General features: G+C 44.3%; 1 long non-coding RNA gene across 1 annotated transcript in view; it reads right to left on the bottom strand.

Moving 5' to 3' along the window:
- LOC146863983 (uncharacterized) overlaps nt 1-17097 on the bottom strand; it is an 85967-nt gene that overhangs the window by 62920 nt on the left and 5950 nt on the right. Inside the window, exon 2 of the long non-coding RNA XR_014969838.1 lies at nt 3820-3943. This is a non-coding gene — a long non-coding RNA (uncharacterized LOC146863983). The remainder of the gene's footprint in view (nt 1-3819; nt 3944-17097) is intronic.

Here is a 17097-nt window from a genome sequence, read left to right as displayed (position 1 = left end):
CTGTGTTACGTTGGAAGTGTATGTTATTGGAGGATAAAAATAGCCCAGAGGCAGTACATTTTTTCCATGATTGGTCACATGATTGGAGCCTAGTCTACGCAGAATCTCTTGTGTTAAACTTGGCATTCTAAATGTAAGGACAACGCAATCTCCAGGAAGTGTTTTTTCTCTTTTTCCCACCCATCTCACTCTTCTTACCATTTTAAATTACCTGAATAAGGCGTCTGTTAGGCCAGATTTAGATCCAAGCCAACAAAGGACCTTATTTCTTAAAGACTCCCATGATTTGGTTGACTTTAAAGTAAGTTGCAGGACATTCGTCAAAATTATTGTGTAGGGAGTGGCCTCTGGCGGCAAGTTTAAGGGCACCTCCTCCCCATTTTCCCTCTCCCTTGGAATGACACGGGGATTGGGCACTGGTGAAAAACCTCTAGGCCCTGTTTTGGCTAGCGCTTTGTTATGGTTTAAATTGGGAATGCTCTTGGAACCAACACATACCCCAGGAACCGGTTCTCAAATATCAGCCAGAGAGGACGGAACTACCCTGCCATCGTTCAATACACTTCTTGAGCAATTTTACAAGGTATTTTTAGAGCTTACGTCCTGTACTTTATTCAACAAGTCCTCAATAACAGATGTCATAGCCAGCAATTTCTCTAGAGGAACCAGGGCTGACTTATGATGATTGGGGGGATTGCCAGGTCCCGGGCCCTCCCTCGAGACCTTGGGGATCTCAGGGGTAGTAAGGGACTCAATGTGTCCAGACAAATTGATCAAAGCACCGTGCACTAGACGACCATGCAGTAGAGCAAAGGTTTTGTCTATCGATTCTTTGATCCGTTCAAGAGCAGTGTCCAGGGCAGTCACACCAGTAGCAATGGTAGCAGTTTTATCCTCCCGAATAGAGAACGGCGTTGAGGGGGGGATATCCATAGTCTGTGTACCAATGGAACAGGCCGCCACCACATGGTTGCACCGAGGCCCCATTTGTTGTTTTGGCTTCTGAGGACCCACGCCCTTCTTGCAGCTCACAGGTGCCTTTGCCTCTGTGCCCACTAAGGGGAGATTGGAAGTCCGGGTCCTAGAGGCTATACTAAATCCACTGGGAGTTTCCATATGTGGTGCTGTTAATTCATCATGTACGGGGACCGAAGTATCCGGGGTAACCGGTGCCGTCCCTTGAATGATGGGAAGTGAACAAATTTGATGTTGGGTTATACAACCCGGGATATGCATGCCTAGTGAGGAACGCCTCTGCGAAGATGAAGGATCCGAAGAAAGCCGCCTCTCCGTTAGTTCAATCTCGTGGCTAAGTAATGTTTCTGCCCTCTTGATGAAGGCATCCAATGTCATCTTGGCTCCCTTACATTTACTCACTGCAGGATTACTCATGATTGGGTTAGCAATGTGCGTCACCACCAGGAGAATAATTACTAATCTCAGAACACACAGATCACACAGGCAGAAGGAAAGGAAACACTGCTGTACACTGCTGTACTTGGAGTTAGTTGAGTCTGAGAGTGATGATGAAGGGCCTGTTGTTAGAGGGTAGGCCCAGCCCAGCCTCCTTCGGGCTCAGACGGGCATGGACGGGCCCGCCCTTGGCCCAGGCACGTCCCACGCCGCGGGCCTGGCGTCCTCTTTTTGAGCGCATCCATGCGCTCAGAATCCTGGGAGATGCAGTCCCTGACTGCTGCTGGCGAGAGTCCCCTTCGCGTCAGTCCTTCAGTTGCTTTTTCCGATCCCTGGTGGTAGACTTCCACCCTTCGCTTCCTTGAGATTTGTCTTGTGTAAATGCAGCGACGGTTCCGTACCCGGGCAGCAGCCTCGCCACTCTCCCTGGAAACACCCAAGGACGAAAAGAACCACTGAAAAGAAGATCACAGACCGCTTCCAGGGCAACCAAGTGGAGAAGGACCCGACACTCTAACCATACTTGCAACTTTCAGCCCTGTGAGTCTGATATTTCCTGCTAGCCCCCTTCTATGATAGCTGGTAAACTTACATTCAGCTATCATAATCATTTGCTGGATCTTATGATCACCCCGTCTGTCCGTTATCAGCCTCATAAATTGCGCTTCCAATTTTGAAAGCCCGAGATAACGCCCCCTAATCTCATTAGCCTGCTGCCTCTGATCATTAAACACAAAACTAATAGTCAGATTAGGCATTAATCTTGCATCACCCTATTAATTAATTTCCCCCAGAAACTCTTTGGCCTTATTTTCTGAATTAAACATGTGAGTTTTATCGTTCTGATCCTTTCTAATCTGGCCCGGTTTATCAAGTAGGTCTGTGCACCCTTGTCCTGAAAAGGCTAAATCAACTGTCTAAGTAAGCCTATAGCATATCTCGACCATCATTTGGCAAAAATCCACTTCCATAAAGAAAGAGCAGCCATCCCCACTGCACTTGGAATATGGTGGGCCTTCTCAATTACCAACTGCCTTAAAAGAAAGTTCCCCAAAAAAAACAGAATAGCTCTAGGTTTCTTTGTCCCGTGTTTGAGTTGCTCCCTCATTAATAAGAATCTATGAGCTCTTTGAATTTCTCAGTCCCAATTCCAACCCTCGAGCTCAGGGAATGCCATCTGAAACAGGTTAATTATGAACTTCCCAGTATCATTTCCCTCCAGGCCTTCTTTCACCCCTGGAACTCCCAGGTTATTGTGACATTGCCACTTCTCAAATTCTTCCAGCTTCCATTAGGTGTCTCATATGTGCCTTTGTTTGTCCCTTGATGGCTGCCACATCCATCTTTATTGTCATAACCCTGTCTATCCAGCACCGTCATCCTCTCTGATATCTCGGAGCCAGTTTTTGCTACTTTTCGTATTGCTCCCTGCAGCTTCCTGGCCGCAGCCCGAGCTCTGCAACCATTGGCCTGTGTCTTGTCCCTGTGTGCCATGAAACTCATATAATAATGCCCTCGAGAGTTTGTGCTTCAGCTGACAGACTCAATATTAGCTGATCTTGGGGCTCCATAGCACATGCCCATAGGCCCTTTGAGATTGAGTAGTCCCGCTACACTTTTGCCCATCCGGCTGTCCCGTGGTCAAGAGAGGTAGTCTACTGACGGGATATCACCTCCCTGTTCACCTCCTGCTTATCGGAGACATGAGGCACTTGTGGCCCTCTGCACTCCCCTCAGTCAGTCCTGAGAGGTTTGTCTAACATGTTGACCTTCTACATCCGTGGTAAAATGCGTATTACTGATAAGGCTGAGGGGGCGAATATCATGTTCGGTACCTGGCGGTTGCAGCAATGTTTCTCCCTACTCCATGCCCTCTACTACTTGTTGGTCTTCTCTGTGGAGCACCCATTGCCCTGCTCCCTCTGCAGCTCCTTTGACTCTCTCCACAGCGGTACTCTGCAGTACTGGTAAGATCTGTTCCTCCTGTCCATGTGCAGCTTGTCTCTGCTCCACGGCAGGCTCATTGAGGAAATCCAAAATAGATACTCCCGGTAGAACGTGCAGGGGGAGGCTCGCTTCATCATCCTTCCCCCCCCTGCCATTCTTCTCATTTTAGAGTTCACCAATGCTCCCCACTAGGAGCTTCTGGCAATTTTCCTGTGCCCGATGCTGGGGTCGGCACCTCCTGCAAATACAGGGTTGGCCGCGGCTTTGGGTATTGTAATGCCCGTGCTCTTCATCCACCTAAGGTGGTCAGGCAGTCTTCTGGGGCTTTCCCCCTTCCGTTAACCTCGGGTGTCCACTGCCCACCACAGCCTCCTCCCTATCGCTATGACTTGGTTCGGCAAAGCCATTTCTGCGCACCTCTACAATGCATGTAGGAGTAAACTATTCCAGGGCACATACCCGAGAATTAAAGCAGTGGCTTATGCTCTCCATCAATCCGTTGCTGCTGACTGCGGACTCTGGTGAGGAGGAGACCTGCGCACTGCTGTCTCACACTGTCGCATTTTGCTTCCGCCAACTCTCACTAAAATAAAAAAGAGTGATTTTTCAAAAAAGAGTCCTGTTTCCTTTTGTAAAATGTGATGCCTTAAAAAGAATATCTTTCTTTAAAATCATCAATCATTGATATGGTTGTTCACTGACCCTAGCAGGCTACCATCCCTGTAATTTGTCCAATCTAAGTAAGTGGCAAATTGTGACCTACCTAATGAAAATTAATGAGGTATATCTGACTCTGACCCACTCCGATTTGGAGTGTTATAAAGCAACCTATAAGTTTATTGGTTGGTTCAGAAAATACAGTAATGGTCGCAAAAAGGCTGGTTGTAAACTGCAAACTGGACCCTAATTCTTTATTAGTTGTGTCTATTAGTTGTTAAAATAAATATTAACTTAAATGATACAAAATAATTTACACAGATAAAACACTTCCTGCCCGGTACTTCTACCAATCCGGCATCACATCAAAATATTTCCATGAAGTATGTATTATATAAATATATTTAATTACATTATTGTTTATTATATTTTAAAAAGCATTTATTTTTTAACAAATATGTAAAATAATAAAGAATAAGAAATCTTCCACCCTGTTACACTATAAACCTAACAACCCATTACAAATTTTACTAAAATAATTCCACAATAAGCACAACAAATTACAAAATTCAACCAATCACTAAGGGACTGGTTCACAAAGGTAAATTTACATGTGCTACTCATTCGTTGATCGACTCCTGCACATAAGTGACACTCCACTTTTTTGCTATTTACCGTTTCCAAGTAAACACTTACATTACGGTGTCTCCAATCAGAGGAACCTCCTCTAAATACATTAACGAGTGTAAAGCTGCTACAAGTTATTTTTCACTTGTTGGTGGCGATCTACACCATTGGCTTGGAGTTCTCTTTATAGGAAGGTAAAGGGAAATGTATTAAAGTTTTTTAAAAATATTAAAATATATTTCTATGATAAATTCAACTCTAAATTAATTTACAATTATTAGTAGTAACCTAGCACTAATAAAATGTCTTCAGAAAGGGAGAGGATGAGTTGTATGTCATCAGTGTAGGATATAATTTTGAGTCTGTGGGTTTTGGCGATGCTGGCCAGAGATGTTATATAAGTGTCGAAGAGGGTGGGGCTGAGCGAGGATCCTTGGGATACTCTACAGATGATTTCCTTGGTTTGTGAGGTGAAGGTACAGAAGGCGAAAAATGTGCATACTTTCTGTGAGGAAAGAGGCAATCCACATGAGAGCTATGTTGTGCAGCCTTGTGGTGAAGTGTGTGGACGGAGACTCTATCAAAGGCTTCTGATAGGTCTAGGAAGATCAGAGCGACAGTCTCTCCTCGGTTGAGTAGGGCACGGATGTCGTTGGTATAAGCGATGAGAGCTTTCTTGCTGCTGTGGTTGATGCGGAATCCGGATTGGGAGGAGTCAGGTAAGAGCTTCTGATCCAGATGTGAGGAGAGTTGTTGGCTGATGGATATTTCTAATACTTTGGCAGGGAACAGGAGCAGGGAGATCAGTCAGTAGCTGCTGAGTTGGCTGAGGTCTGCCGATGGTTTCTTTAGTAGGGCATTGACTTCTGCGTATTTCCAGTCCTTGGGTAAGGTGGCCAAGGAAGTTTAGGTATTGAACAAAGTGATGAGTATGTGACTGATTCTGGCTTTGCCTAGGCTGAAGATGTGGCGAGGGACATCCGTGATGGCAGCAGGGTCTTTGAGTTGCTTGAAGTAGTCGGTGGCCTTGGGCTGGGGTTGAAGTTTCTGTAGATATTTACGATCCTGTTGTGGAAAAAGTTTGCAAGGTTTTCGCTGAGTTTCTGTGAGGGGGTAATGTTGTTTGTTGCAGCTGAGGGGTTGGAGAATTCTTTGATGAAGTTGAAGAGGTCTTTGCTGTTATTTGGGCTTGATTCCATGCTTGAGGCTAAGACCTTTCTCTTTGATTCTCTCAACTGTCTTTGGTATAGGTTGAGGGCTGTCTTGAAGGCGGTTGTGTCGTCTTGAAGGCAGTTGCATCAGTTGCATCTTTGCTGGTGAGCCATCTCCTTTCCAGTTGTTTACAGTGTTGTTTAGCAGTTCTGAGGTCTTCAGTGTACCAGCCAGCCTGCTTGGTGGGCCTTCTGTGTGTATTTTTGTTTATGGGAGTGGCACTTTTGGCACAGTTGGTGATCCAATTGTTGAAGTTTCTGACGTTCTGGTCTAGGTCGTTGGAGGAGATTGGGTGGGTGGTGTTGAGGGCATTGGTCCATTAGTCCTTTGAGACTTTGCTCCAGCTGCAGTGAGTGACGTAGACCTGACTGTGAGCAGAAGTACGTGAGCTGGTGATGTTGAAGTGATTGATGGAGTGGTTGGTTCAGGTGAATTGTGTGGTGTGGCTGTACCTGATGCGGTCACTGGAAGTGAAGATGGACTCTAGCGTGTGGTCTGTAGTGTGCGTGGGGTCATGGATGAGTTGGGTGAGTCTGATGTTCATGCTGTGGAGGAGGTTGGTAGTGTTGATGTCATTGAGGTCATCGAGATAGAAGTTGCGGCCACTGAGGAAAATGTAATTGTTCGAGTCTATGGCTAGGGGACAATGAAGTGGGCAATGAAGTTGAGTTGCTGTCTGTTTGGAGTCAGAAGTTGAAGTGTCCCATGGCCGGGGTGATAACATCATTTGTGGCGGTGCATTGGAAGGATTCCTTGTGTATGATGACGATGCATCCACCAGGCTTGTTGAAGTGGTTGTGGTGGCGATGTCAGGCGCTGAAGTAGGGTTGAACCAGGTCTCATTGAGGAAGAGGATGTTGGGTGTATGGATGGAGATGAGGTCCCAAATCTCAGTTGTGTGTTTGCATAGTAAGCATGTGTTGAGAAGGGCGCATGCAAGTTAGTGTTTTTGTTCAGGTGGTGTGTTCATGGTGGGGCTGGTCAGTGGGCTGATGTGTGTGCTGTGGCCAGTGAAGTGGCAGGGGGTGCAGTTGAAAGGTTATGTTATGTTATGTTATGTTATGGAAGCTTGTAAAGCGCGCAGCTACCTCCAACGGAAGTGTCCCGGCGCTGAAGACCGCTGGGGAACCCATCCTGGCTTTCCCTGTGAGATGGTCCCTATCTGGGTATCTCCAAGGTGAAACCAGGCATCCCCGGCGTCTGTGGGGGGCCGTTGTAGAGATGAGGCAAGCTTAATGCCCAGAGTTGCCGAGTGTGTTCCTGGTTAGAGTAGGTACCGAGGCGAGAATTATCGAGTCCGTTTTGACCCTGGTCCACGACCCTGCCGCATCGGGAATTGAACCCTGGTCCCTAGCCGATTCTCTGCATGCGGGTCTGCCGCCTCTAACCAGTGAGCCACACCTCTCTACGTCCCACCATGGAGAGTGAGTTGCTGCAATGGCAGTGTTTGTAGTGGCATCCAGAGTTGAGGGTGTAGAGCTCAGTAATGGTGAATCATCAGGGGGCAGAAGGGCCAGGGGTTGTAGTTCTGGACACAGTCGAGGCATGGACAGGCGAAGATGGGCTTGCTTTTGGCATGCCAGCAGCAGACCACCAGTTATGCTCACTGTGCACGTCTGTTGCACGGTTGGGCTATGGCCTGCATTAATTAGGTCTTGGGGTGTGTGGAACTTCTGTTGGTGAGAAGAATGGTGTGTGAGAAAATCCAGATGGGTAAACCTCAGCGGCGGTGTCACTGGATAAGTCTGGAGCAAACAGGAACTGGAGGCCACAGGCAACTGCCAGCCTAGATGCCCACGTGCCTATGAAGATTTGTCACACTGCTCCGAAGTTTACAGCAAAACAAAAAATCCATTTGGAAACATGGTCCTAACTATAATTAACCAGTGGTGACCAGCACTATAATTAACCAGTGGTGACCACCACTCTATAAAATGTATATATATATATATATATATAGCGTGGTATTTAAGCTGATGTTTTTTCTTTGTGGCCCCACGGGGCATCCCTTGGGGCCTGGGAAGTCAGGATATCCCCATCAAGCCCCCTTATATATATATTTTTTTTAACTTCAGGACAGGAGACTAAGTCTTTGAGTCCTGTAATGGCTGCCAGCAACATTTTTCTCATGTTGCTAGCAGCCAATCAGAGAGCTCGCTCCTGCGGGAGTCTGACTCCTGCTGGAGCCAGATGGCCCATGCAAATTAAAGCTCCCTACGCCAATCAGAATGCTCTATTTTTTAATTGGCAAGAGTCTTGTGAGACTTTTGCGGCCCTACCGCCCGGATATAAAATTATTTTTTAACCTTAATTTCTCAAAAAGTACTCAACGGATTTTGACCAAATCACAAAAAGCACAAGCTGCAGACCAATATCTAGCTTCCTGACAAATTTGGTGTAATTTCGTTCAGCTGGTTTTGGTGTAGCCTTGTCAAAAGAAGTCTATGAAAAATGGATTGGGTTTAATCCTTGGCCCCCACTTGACAGATCACCCAGACACTTTACAAACAAAAACTAGTCAAACAGTAGCACATTTTCAGTGATCAGTAATGCCATCAGTGATGTCACTGACCATGTCATGAGTGATGTATTATGTGAGGTCATAAGCAGTGCATTGCTGGGGTGCGAGTTATAGTTAGCTCAGCTAACTATGACTGCTGAATTTCACTGGTTTTGTATGAGTGAAACCTGAGCCTAACTATAATGCCCCTATAACCTTTGTTTTTTCAGTAAATATATATATATATTTATTTTCATTGAAAATAACAAAGGTTAAAGTTGCATTATAGCTAGGTGAATAAGTCAGTGACAACATTAACATTTCGAGCTAGAAAGAAAAAACACAGAAATTCACCAGTTATAGTTAGCAAAGCTAACTATAACTTGCGCCCCTGGCATACACTGCTTATGACCTCACCATTACTTCGCCCATCATGACTTGTTTTATGACATCATTTATGACTTCACCGAGTACATCCCAAATGACATCATTGAGATTGTTTTTCAATGAGGAATTGCAGAGAAAACACATTGTCCATCAGCCTGGAAAAGGGCTGGAACACTGTTGCATACCTTTAACAGGAAGGGGCAGGGCCAAAAGAGCAGACGTTGTAGTTGATTTGGCGCTTTTGCGTACCCAGTAGCAATTAAAAGGGAGAACTGTGGACTCTACCCTCAGACCATGAGATGACAAGAAAGAACCCACTTGTCTTGGACAGTCATTACAAAAGAGATTGTGCTCCAATAAATCAATGATGCGTCCCCTCCATCAAGGGTTTCAGAAAGTTTTTCAATGTAAAGTTGTAGACAAAACACACTGTCCATCAGCCTGAAAAATGTCGGGAACGCCATTGCACCCTACTAACTTGTAAGGGGCAGGGCCAAACGGACGGAGCTTTACGTGATTTAGCACCTTTACATACTGTACAACAATTAAAAGGGAGAAGCGTGGACTCTGCCCTCAGATCAGGAGATGACAAGAGAACCCATATGTCGTTGACAGTCACTACAGAAGATACGTGTGCCAATAATTTATTGATGCATTCACCTCCATAAAGGATTCAGATCGTTTTTCAACATGCATTCATAGAGAAAACAAACTGTCCATCAGCCTGTAAAATGGAGGGAACACCATTGCATAGTACTAACTGGAAGGAGTGGGGCCAAATGGACAGAGTATGTAGGTAATGTGGAACCTTTACATACTCAGCAGCAAGGAAGAACTGTGGACTTTGCTCTCAGACCTGGAGATCACAAGAAAGAACCCACGCATCTTGGACAGTCACTACAGAAGAGATTGCACACAAATACATCATTGATGCATTCACCTCCATCAAGGATTGCACATCGTTTTGCAGCATGCAACTGTAGAAAACACACACTATCCATCAGCCTGGAAAATTACAAGAACGCAGTTGCATATTACTAAAGAGGAAGGCGCGGGCCAAACTGGCGGAGCTTGTAGGCAATCTGGTGCTTTTTATTGAGGGGGAAGGGGCCCGCTCCCTGAGCAGGTAAAGGCCTTAGGGGCCCATCCCCGGGGCCTCTGTGTAATATATAGGTTCCCAGTTGCCCACCCAGGGCACCTACCGTGCACCTCTTTGGAGGCCAAGGGGGGAGCACCATGGTCTGCGGCCCCAAGTGGCTCCTCACATGTTGTGGGAGTCGGTATTGCTCCCATCAAGAGGGAGCAGCTATTTATGCTGCTCCCTCCAGGCACAAGCAAGCTCTTGACCTGTCTCCCTGCCCGCATTAGTGCGAGCAGGGAAACAGATCAAAAGTCTGCTCCCAGCTGGTAAGAGTATTTTTAAAGCTTATGTCCGATGGGAGGAGACTTGGTGTTTGCTCCCATTTGGTGGGAGGAAACATAAGTTTCCCGGCCCACACTGGCAGGAAAACTGCTGTGTTCTCTGGGAGTGGCTACCCAGTACATTGCATGTATTCTGGCCCCTGGAATGGGGATTCCCAAACAGGGCCATCGAAGGTTCAGGGAGGGGGGCTGCATAAACCAGATATACTAATGTTTTTGACCCTTAATTTCTAAAAAAAACAGATTTACACAACATCACCAAAAGCACAATCTGCAGACCAAGATCAAGCTGCCTGCCTAATTTGGTGTAGTTCCATTCAGTAGTTTTTGTGGTAGAACTTCTTAAAGAAGTCTATGGAAAATGCATGGAGTTGATTCATTTTTGCACACCTTTTCTTTCTCGGCCCCCACTTGACGGATGACCCAGAAAATTTCCATGCACAAACTAGTCAAAAAGTAGCACCTTTTTGGAAAGTTTTGTGGAGCTTTATCAAACAGAACCAAAGTTATTAGTAACACACAATACTATGGAACAGCTGACCTAACTATATAAAAAAACATTCTGGCAGTTGCCAGTAGGTAGTTATAGTAAAGACCTAGTTTCTATTGGAAAGCGTTTTTTGTTTTGCTTATAACTTTGGTGCCTTTTGACAAATCTTCACAAAATGTTTAAAACTACTTTGCCGCTCGATACAGCGGCAGTTTGGAGAGTTTCTGGGAGATCCATCAAGCAAGGGCTGAGAAAAAGGGACTCCGAAAATGATTTATCCTCATGCAATTTCCCATAGGGATTTTAGAAACAACTGCAGCCCAAGCCGCTGAACAAAATAACACCAAATTTGGCAGAAAGATCGATCGTGGTCCAGAAACAGTGATTTTTGTAATTTGATGTGAATCTTTTCAGTAGTTTTGGAGTTGTTAAAGAAAAAATATTTATGTATCCAAGCACCAACAGCAATGCCATGATTGACTGGTCGCAACCTAAGTGGAAAGTTATGGCTGCCATTTTTTGTGCACTCGGTTCTTAGGAAGAAAAAATAAAACTTTGAACTGATAGAAGGGGTCAAGGTAGAGGAGGTACCCTGACTCTCTGGGGCTGATGGAGGGGAAACCCTCATGGGCAAGAAATTGACCTGTGAATCCCCAATGGATCTGTGGATCCAGACCCCAATAAAAAAAAATACACCCATTCACACACTCTCTCACACCCCCTATACAGTCATTCGCACACCCATACAGTCACTGATACATCCATTTCAGAGACCCAGAAAACCATTCACAAACCCACTCACAGACCTATACAGGCACTCACACCCATAAAGACACTCACACACCACCCCATGTATATCCGTGATAGATCCACAGATACAGACCCCAATTAAAAAAAGTAAACCCACTCACAGACCCCTCACATACTCTCTCACACATCCACACAACCACACATCCATACACCCACTCACATGCCCATAGAGTCACTCACACATCCATATGGTCACTCACACACCCTCTCACACACCCATACAGACATTGATACGTCCACTCAGAGACCCAGAGAACCACTCACACACCCACTCAGAGACCCACACAGGTGCTCACACATTCACTCATACATATACCTATACAGAAAATCTACTGACACCCCCACTCCACACCCATAAAGACACTCACAGTTCACTCATACAACTAGCCATCACACACTCACACTCTCTCAAACCACCACACAACCACTCATATATCCATACACCCACTCACAAACCCACTCACATACCCATACAGTCACTGGTGCATCCACTCGAGACCCTGAGTACCACACACACACCCACTCACATGTATGCTGCATGTGGAGGGGATTGGCTGAAGGCTGTGTGCAGCATGGGGTTGGCTACATGTGGCGTGTTGGCCAAAGGCCATGTGCAGTGTTGGTTTGGCTGCATGCATGGGGTTGGCCACAGGGCCCATGCAGCTATCTCACGCTGTGCACAGCCAAAGGAAATTCAATATTAATTTACATAAAAAACTCTAGAAATTCACTGGAAAAACCAAAGGTTATTGCAACGTAATAATTAGGAAATAGTATTTAAAAAACTTTGAAATTCACTGAAAAATCCAAGGCTACAGAGACGTTATAATTAGGAAATAGGATTAAAAAATCTTAGAAATTCACACAAAAAAACAAAAGTTACAGAGACGTTATATTTAGGTTCTGATTTTATAGACACAAAACCATAGTACTATAACTATATATTGTCATCGCTGTGCACTGCTAAGTATTCCAATATTACATCACTTATGACATCTTCTATGACATCATTGATATTTTTGAAGGTTTTTCAGTGAATTTATTGATGCAAAAACTGTGCATGGCAACAAGTTTTAGCTACCTTAGGGCACGAGTTATAGTTACTTGAGATAACTATAACTGGCAAATTTCTATGGTTTTGTGTGTGTAAATCTGAACCCTATTGTAACGTCACTGTATTATTTTTTGGGGGTGAATTTATATGGAGTTTTAATTCTATTTCCTAACTATAATGTTCCTGTAACCATGTTTTTGCCAATGATTCTATGTTTTTTAATGTTATTTCCTAACTATAACTTCCTTTTAACCTTTATTTCAGTGAATATATACATATTTATATATATATATATATATGTATTTTTTGTCATGGGAAAAACAAAAGGTTAAACTAACATGTTAGTTATGTATGGGAATAATATTTTACTTTGCATTAAAAACAAACCTTAGAAATTCACTGAGGAAACCAAAGTTTAATGGGATGTAATAGTTAGGCAAACTAACAAAACCACTAAAATCCACCAGTTATAGTTAACTCAATTAACTATAACTTACGGCCTCAATAACTATAACGCATGCCCCTCCATGCTCAGTGTTGTCATCAATAATGTAATTTCAGATGTTGCAGTGCTGTCATAAGTGAAGTATTATGGGAGTTAATTAGCAGTGCCTGGCATAGCACAAGTTATAGTTACATGAAATAACTATAACTCGTGCATTTCAGTGGTTTTGTTAATTTGAAACAGGATGGTTTAAGTGCCATTTTCACCTAATTATAATGTTTCTTTAACCTTTTGTGTTTTTAAGTCATTTTTCCAAGATTTTTTTTAATGCAAATTAAGCTATTATTACCATACCTAATTATAAAGTCACTTTAATCTTTGCTTTTTTCTGTGTAATTCTAGTTTTTTTTTTAAACATAAAGTAATATTTTATCACTTTATGTACTGCCAACGCAATGATGCACATGGCCTTTGGCTGTGCGTGGCATAGGGTTGGCTACAGAGTTGGCTGCAGTCAAGGCCCTGCGACGAACCCCCACGTGAGCAGTCAATCCCATGCCACGCACAGCCTTCGGCCATGCACACATTGGGTCGGCCATAAGGTGTGGCCCATTGCTAGGCCTTGTGCTCAACCCCCGCCGGTGCCCAGCACCCCAATTAAGCCATATGCAGTGGGGGGTTGAGCATAGTACCAGGTGCCGAAACCCACCAGGGCGTACCCAGTTTAATATAAATGGTGTCATATTGAGTAAAACAGAGCTCCTGACTTTATCAAAGGGTCAGCACACCAAAATATAAATTGTGTGCTTGCTGGCTTTAGAAAAGGTTCACAATATCAGCATGTATAAAGCACATGTATTATCTTTGTCATACATTCACCTATAAATATAATGAAATATAGATTTCATTCATTCACACAGTACAATGTTTAACCTCTTCCATGGGTCAGACGGCCCCCGGCCGTCTGACATCACGATGGGCATGTGCATCGGATGGCCGATTTGCGCACGCGTGAAATTCGCCCACACAGCGGTTAATAAAAGCGAGTTTTGTTATATAAAAAACATTAATATGTGTTTGAGTCTTTTTTAACATTTGACAACCTACAAAATGCAGCCACAGATCCAACCACAAGGGAGCTTTCCACTTAAGCTGAAGATCATTGATTAGTTCTTTAATAAAATATGGTGTGCTTTCAGAGTGTCATGGATTTAATGACTCATAAAATGTTTTAATGTTGCTGGGGGCTGCTGCAAGCCCTGCCACCCACACAATATTCATAAAATGCTTGGTTGTGCCCCAGCACCTTCCGGGATCACCACCAGGCTCCAAACAATATGTTCAAAAAACCCTTCACAGGGCATTATGGGGCGCTCCTTGCACAGAGCAGTGAATAATAAATACGCAGCTTATGCTGCTTATTTATTATTCATTTATTTATGTTTTAAACTTTTTTTTGGGATGTCCCAGAGCTTGTGTACCACCCACATTATTTTTGTTGGAGGCTGCGGCGGAGCCTCTGGGGCCACTGCAGCCCCATAGGATCTCTGCTACAACAGGAGCTAGCTCCCACCTGTGGCACCCCACAACAAGTACCATGCTGTGGGCTTTGGGAGAGGCCCATGGCCCCAGCAGCCCCTCCCCCTACCCTGCATGCACCTATCATGAGTGGGGTGCAGTGAAAGCGTGTTTCTGTTGCAATTCTAAGTTTCCCATACTACGAGAGCATGGCAGGGACAAACTTTAGTGCTCCCACGCAGCTAGAGCAGATTCTTGCTCCCGCTGGGTGGGAGCAGATAACCATCTCCTGCCTGCGCTCTTGCAGTGTCCTGGGGTTTGCGGTCCCTGGGACACTGCAACAGAGCCGGAGCCAGGGGATGAGGTCCCTGGCGCCATAGAATGCCTCACAGAGGCTGGTCTTATGCCCGCTCCGATCAAATTTTTAATCAGCCCCAAGTGATGATGCCCTTGGGGCCTCAAGTAGGCTCGGGGAAGGGGGCGCATGTGCTCCTCCCCTTATTTTGAAATATGGCTTGGGGTTTGGGATCACCAGGGTCAATTCCATGTCAGGGAGGGGGGCTGCATGTCTCTCCCCTTTTTTTAAATACAGCTCGGGCTGAGAGTACCAGCACAAAGTCCTCGCCATATTTGATGAATCGGCCCCAGGGGATAGGGTCCCCATGGTCTTAAGGAAGCTCAGGGAGAGGGGCAGCACGCTCCCCTCCATTGCTTAATACATTTTTTTGCCCGTCTCTGGCCCTGGCCCACCCTGTGGCTTTTATTTATTTTTTAAAGCACTAAAAGTCACACTTTTTTTTCATTCATTGCACATTTAAAAAAATATATATTGGTGCAGTGCTATTGCAGTTTTCTTGTGGCAATGTTAAAGTCCTTTAAGTTACATCAGCTGCTCAGTTGCTTCTTCTTTTTGCACAAACAGGCAATTGGTCTAAAACCAGTAATGATGATATTTCTCTGGATCTTCAGACTAGTCGCTATTTGCTTATCAGTGATAAGTATTGTCATCTTAAGTGCCTTAAGTGCTACTACACTACTATAAACACTTGACACTCTAAAGGTAACAAGGCTCAGCAGCTACGGTTTACTCTAGGTGGTAGCAATAGATTCTGAACTAAGGCATAGTATGAAACAATGATCACACACCATACATATTATTATGCAATCATAGCTATATCCTTCATAAATAAATAGTGTAAAGAAAGACATCTTTTCTGTAGTTGCCCCCTATTTTCCCTGTATAGAGTTTGCCTGTCTAGAACTCTGTGTGCTGATTTCCCTCTAAAACACGCACTGTGCATTGGGGTCACCCCATTGCCTACGTTTCTGTAGGTCATAATAAATGGTATAAGGGAAGAAATGCCCCAAGATGTACACGGTACTTGTCATGTGGATTGCAGTGTGTATTTACTCCACACACCTATGTGACAAAAATATGTCTCCTAAGAAAATCACTGTGTCCTGGCTGAGCTGCAGTTTAAAAGCACTGTAGTGATACATGACAAGGAAAAATGCCTCTGCCATGTGTAAACATATTTTTAAAAAGCCAATCCTAAGGTGTTCCCACAAAGCTGGATGTCTAATACATAAAAGTGTGGTGTACTGTTTATTGGGAATAGTATGTCCTCACAGTGAAAAATTGTTTACATTTCCATGAACAAACCTGGCCATGATTTAAATAATTATTTTAAATATACAAATGAAAAAATGCTAGAGAAATAAATCAAAGTCATTTTCTAATTCATTTTGAGAATCTAATTCAATGGTAAAAGATGAGTTGTGATAATTTCAGTAGAAAAATAACTTTAAGAAAGTACACTTTGTGCTGCCTTAAAGAAAACATATTTAGAACAAGTTTGCCTCCCAGCCCTACTTCAATTCCTATTAAAAGCTTGGTGTTAATGTCCTTACCCCCAGAGTGTAATGGCTTGGCCTCTGGGCCCTGGAAGGTAGTGGTGTTGTCAACAACCTGTCACTTGACAGGGATTAGTCATATAGAAGAAGAGAGTTGGAAGCAAAAAGGGCAAACGTAGTGCATTTTTGAGTTGGTGAATTCAATTGGGACTGGAAGGAATTGCTCAAAAACATTCTGGCTCGAGCCCCAGGAGAAAGGAGACCCCATTTGTACACTTGCAAAGGAGAAGGCACCTCATCTAAATATGGGAATAGTTTGGGGAGAACCAGAGGGCCTCCTGATTTTAGGGCTTCTGGGAATTTATGCAGTAAACTAAAGATGAAGTGTTGAAAAAGAGTGCAAAACAGTAGTCAAGAAGGGTGTCGTAAATTCTCCAGTCACAAGTTAGTATGAGGATAAGAATGGCACTTAAGTGCCTCCTTAGTACACTTCATGGCCTAGGAAGAAAACATCTTTCAAGAAGAAAACTCTGCCTGACAGCTTGGATGCAGGGACCAGAACTGCTCTCCCAAAGGTTAAGTGGTTGGCAAATTGTTTACTTGCACCAGGGATACAATAAGAAGGACTTTTACTCCAAGAAGGCCCAGCTGACTACTGTGGACTGGATTTAAAGGAATGGCTCATGATGCCCAGAAGTCTGCTCTGCGTACCAAAGAGCTGAAGGAGTGAGAACAGGCAACAAGGGAGAAATATGACTTAC

This window comes from Triturus cristatus, chromosome 2_1 (assembly GCF_964204655.1).
Source record: "Triturus cristatus chromosome 2_1, aTriCri1.1, whole genome shotgun sequence".
Classification (NCBI taxonomy): Eukaryota; Metazoa; Chordata; class Amphibia; order Caudata; family Salamandridae; genus Triturus; species Triturus cristatus.
This window is presented reverse-complemented; position numbering and strand designations above follow the sequence as displayed.